Source organism: Myotis yumanensis, unplaced genomic scaffold (genome assembly GCF_028538775.1).
Source record: "Myotis yumanensis isolate MYYU_CA2020_CCGP unplaced genomic scaffold, mMyoYum1.0.hap1 SCAF_2, whole genome shotgun sequence".
NCBI lineage: Eukaryota > Metazoa > Chordata > Mammalia > Chiroptera > Vespertilionidae > Myotis > Myotis yumanensis.
This window is the reverse complement of record NW_027223753.1, coordinates 110780742-110785956: the sequence shown is the minus strand read 5'-3', so window position 1 is coordinate 110785956 and position 5215 is coordinate 110780742. Positions and strand designations below refer to the sequence as shown.

Below are 5215 nucleotides of genomic sequence, written 5' to 3'. Positions count from 1 at the left end.
AGAAACACCAATCAGAAAGGATATGTACACCCATATGTTCATAGCAGCACAATTCACCATAGCTAAGATCTGGAAACAGCCTAAGTGCCCATCAGTAGATGAATGGATTAGAAAACTGTGGTACATCTACACAATGGAATATTATGCTGCTGTAAAAAAGAAGGAACTCTTACCATTTGCAACAGCATGGATGGAACTGGAGAGCATTATGCTAAGTGAAACAAGCCAGTCAATGAAGGAAAAATACCACAGGAGCTCACTCATTCATGGATAATAAAGACCATTATAAACTTTTGAACAATAATAAATACAGAGGCAGAGCTGCCTCAAACTGATTGTCAAACTGCAGTGGGAAGGCCAGGGAGGGTTGGGGGTCAGGAGGGAGGGGAGTAAGAGATCAACTGAAGGACTTGTATGCATGCATATAAGCATAACTAATGGACATAAGACACTGGGGGGTAAGGGAGAGCAGGGGATTGTCAAGGGTGGGGGGAAAAAGGACACTTATGTAATACCCTTTGTAATACTTTTAGCAAAAAAAAACAACAACAACAACAACAAAAAACTTAAAAAAAACACATAAAAAAACGGAAAAAAAAAGAGTAGGCCTTTGAGGACACTGCGGTTGCCTCATCCCTCCCTTGCAGCCATAGCGGCTGCCTCGATCCTGTGGCTGCAGCCCCAGCTTTTTCCAGAAGGTCATCCGGAACGTTGTATGGATGGCCATTCGGTCGATTTGCATATTATGCTTTTATTATTATAGATTAGCTGATTCATTTCCATTCTCAAGATGGACAAATTTAGGGGATAGTTTTGCTCAATGCCAGGAAGAAGACACTACATCATTAATTGTACATTAAAAATGTAGTCACTCTATTTCTTTAGAGGGCTGGAATCTAGACTGCAGTAATATAGTTGGTAGGGAATTTGTAGGGCATGGTCTTTGGAGTGAGGTTAAGGGAACATTATTTGCCCAATTCTATTTAGAGCATAGGCTGAACAAATGTTCATAATAGAGCTTAGATACTTGGGAGGTAATACACCCAACAGAAACATGCATTCTTTAAAGTGGTTAAGGGTGGAATAACAAGGTGCAACCACCTGAAACTGGACATTAGGTGAGACATTAGGAAAGTATTTCTAAATGTAGGGTTGATTAGATTTTGGAATAATTTTCTAGGAAATGTCACTAAGGTCCCATCACTAGGAATACTCAAGAGTAGATTAGATGAATATAGATTGTTATTTATGGCCACAGAGATGAGGTCAAGCCCACAGTAATATAGAGGAGCAAACTCTGTGCCCCTGAAGATGTTTCCCCCTTTATAATAACATCCACTTGATTTTACAAAGCAACAAAAACAAAAGCATCATTATATGTGATATTAACTTACAATAAAGGGTTCCCACAATAACAGGAATGCCTCTTAGCCCTGTTTTCTTTAAGCTAGCTTTTAATTTAGAGGATAGATATTTGATTCAGTGAAAATGGTACTCACTTTACATTATAATGGAATTATTTTGCAGCCAATGTGCTTATATTACCAAATTTTTATTTTGTTCAAAATCAGTCTAAGCAATATTTTGTCTCCTTAATGGTCCTAGTTACCAACTCAGGTTAGCTGTTTTTGCTTAATTTTTATGGCAATTTTCAGCCATTTCCATTCTTTTAAGTATTAACAGTATTTTAAATTTAACAGTGTATTGATGTCTGCATTTTATTTTTATTTGATTTGATTTATTTTATTCAAAATGGTTTGAGTGGCCATTGATTGTTTTGTGAATAATGCAAAGATATTGGATACAATTACTGTGGATGGGGTTGATTTCCTATTTAAAATGAATGTGAGGGCAGGCACTCTTTACTGGGATATAAATTCTGTAGAGTAAATATGAGAGCACTCCTGTGTGCCAGGAACTGTTCTCAATGTGCAACCATATAGCCATGAATTGGAACAACAATGCCTGTGCCTTTGTGGAACCTAATCTCAGCGAGAGCCATGAACAATCCTAATATATAAAAACCCAGGGTCCCTAACAACCAAATGGATGACTGGTCCATCCCCTGGCCCTCAGGCTCCATTGATCAGGGGATGGTTAATGTGGGAACTGAGGTCCCTCAGGCCCCAATGAATCCGTGGCAGCAGTGACTGGTGAGCGGGCAGAAGGCAGACCACTTGGTCCCTCCCCAGCCCGCAGTCTCCTATTGATCAGGGGATGGTTAACAGGAAACAAGAATGAGTGGTGAGCAGCTGGAAGGCAGGCCTCTTGGTCCCTCCTCCTGGCCCTCAGACTCCAATCAATTGATGGTGGAGGTGGGGCAGAACTGGGAACTGGCTTCCTTAGTAGTCCTGTAGGTTCAGTCTCCAGAGGACAGGCCAGGCACCAACGGACCAGTGCCTCCGGCACAATCCTGACAGCGCTGCCAGCCTCCTGGAACTTGGCCTCGGGCACTGAGGCCGCTTCCCCTCCCCAGACACTCCATAAGGAAGAAAGGATACCGCCAGCAGCACCAGGGGCAACCAGCGGTGACTGACTGCTCTCCCTGTGCTTCCTCCAGGTCACTCGAGCCGGCCCCCGCCTGCCCCGCTCCAGATGAAGTGTGATCACTGCACATGGAAGGAATGTAGTAAAAAAACAAAAACCGATGACCAAGACAATGCCGCAGTCAACGTCCGGAGTCCGGCTCAGGAGAACGGAGAGAAGGGAGAATTCCATAAGTTGGCCAACACCAAGATATTTCTGAGTGACTGCCTGGCGTGTGACAGTTGTGTGACTGCAGAGGAAGGAGTCCAAGTTTCTCAGCAGAACACCAAGGACTTCTTCCGTGTTCTGAACCTTAATAAGAAATGTGATACCTCACAGCTCAAAGTGCTGGCAGTGTCCATGTGTTCTTAGTCTCTGCCTTATTTTGCTGCTAAATTCAGCCTCAGTGTCACTGATGCATCCAGAAGGCTCTGTGGCTTCCTCAAAAGCCTTGGGGGTCACTGTCTTTGACATGAAGATAGCTTCGGGCTTCAGCATCCTGGAGAGTCAGAAGGTAATTGTGTGTTATTACTGCCAGCACTGTGAGGAAAAGCCTTGGCTACCCATGCTGATTTCCACCTGCCCCAGCTGGGACCGATATCCAGAGCATGTGCTGGGTCACCCCATCACCCCACCTCTGCACGGCCAAGTCTCCCCAGCAGATCATGGGCTCTCTGGTGAAGGATTACTTCACCAGACCATAGAACCTGTCTCCAGACAAGATTTTCCACATCATTGTGGTCCTGTGTTATGACAAGAAACTGGAGGCCCTTTTTAGGAGATTTTCCCACAGCTTTACATAGTTCCCAGGGTGCTGACTGCGTGTTAACCTCAGGTGAAATTGTCCAGATAATGGAGCAAAGTGACCTCTCCTTGAGTGATGCTGCCGTGGACACTCTGTTTGGAGACATGAAGGAAGAGGTGAGGCTCCAAAAGGGTGCCAGCTCCAACAGGTACCTTGCACACATCTTTAGGCACATGGCCAAGGAGATATTCAATGGGGATGTGGGAGTGCTCACCTACTGCACCCTGAGGAACAAAGACTTCCAGGAGGTCACCCTTGAAAGGGACAGAGAGGTTCTGCTATGCTTTGAGGCTGCTTACGGCTTTTGGGACATCCAGAAGTGGTCCTGAAGCTGTAGAGGGGCAAGTTCCCCTGCCACTTCATGGAGGTCCTGGCCTGCGCTAGGCATGCCTAAGTGACAGAGGCCAGGCACAGGCAGAAGACAGGTATGCAGACAGGGCACTGCTGCAGCAGATGGAAGGCATCTATGCTGCCATCCTGGTGTGGCCCCAGGAAACCAGTCCCCATGTGCAGGAGCTGTACCAGGAGTGGCTGGGGTGGGGCAGCGACTCCCGCCAGGCCCGGTAGCCCTGCACACTGCCTAGCAGGGCCCAGGGCAGCCTGCCAGGACATCAAGTGGTAAAGGTCCAGCAGACGCCCAGCCTGCAGGCCGCCTGAAGAGGGGTGTCAGACACATGTAGGAAAGGCTTAGCATCTCTCTCATTGCTTTGGTTTTCAGAATTCCCGGCTCCCGCTCTCTGAGGGGTGCTGTCATCATCACATGGGTGGAACTGGAATATTGTATCTCAAGAGGATTGCCCCAGTGTACATATTCTTTTATCCAATGATGAAAAAATTCCAAAGAACAGGAATGGAGACAGACTACTGTCCTTTAGGCTTAAAAAATCTCCTGAAGTGTCCTGCAAAGAGCTGAAACTTGGCTCTGTCCACGTGCCTCAGAAAGATTGGATGAGGAAATGGCCCAGTTTGTCCCTGACTTTACCCACGTATGTTACTCTTGAAGGTGTCTTTGCCACAATGTGAATAAACTGCGACCTTTTGGAATAGGGGCTCATACTAAAGTCTGCATTCCCAACTTTTTTTTAAACAAATCTATGTTCTGCAGCTGTGGCCACCATCCTGAGATTAGGTCCTGTCGACCAGGTTCTGTCGCTGGGAATCAGGGGTCACTGGACTGGAGGCCCCCCCCCATGCCCTTTTACATTAAGGGATTAAGCTGAACTCACTTTGGGGGAGGCCCGGCAAGAGTGACAGGAGTCACAGGTGGAAGGATGGAGAATGGAGGTGGACACCCTGCTCGGTCCCTTTCTGGGTGGGGTCAGGCAGATGAAGGCCAGACAGCCTGTCCCACAATTGGGTGAGATAGTATCCTTTATGTCCACCTCTCACCCAGTGGGCCTGGCCACTCCCCTCAGCTCCAGGCAGCCCTCTGCGTTCCATGACAGTGCTCTCTGCCCTCACATGCTGCTCGCCCTAAGTGAGAAGGAAGAGAGCAGTTGGCCCACGGAGAACTACACAGAAAGATAGGGCTCATAGCTGGTGAGTGCAGTGCAGTGGCGGGAGCCTCTCCTGCCTCATGGCAGCCCTAAGGAGCAGCGAGCTGAGTGGTAAGGAGCAATGGGCAGGAAGGTGGTAAGGAGCGAGGGGTCCTGGACTGCGAGAGGGATTTCCAACTGTCAGCTTAGGCCTGCACCCTCTCACAGTCCAGGACCCCTCAGGGGATGTCCGCCTGCTGGCTTAGGCCCATTCACCATTGATTGGTGTGGCTGACAAACTGGTTCCTTTCCACATCTGCAGTATCCAGCTGTACCTCCCCTTTACATTCCTCTCCCCTAGTCTCTTCCTTGATTGCCTAACTGCTTCTAACTCCTCATTCCCCCCTCT

The 5215-nt window shown here is 47.6% G+C and overlaps 1 pseudogene; it reads left to right on the top strand.

Moving 5' to 3' along the window:
- Nucleotides 1–2595: 2595 nt before the first annotated feature.
- On the top strand, nucleotides 2596–3898 carry LOC139002545 (nuclear prelamin A recognition factor pseudogene; annotated as a pseudogene).
- Nucleotides 3899–5215: the final 1317 nt, after the last annotated feature.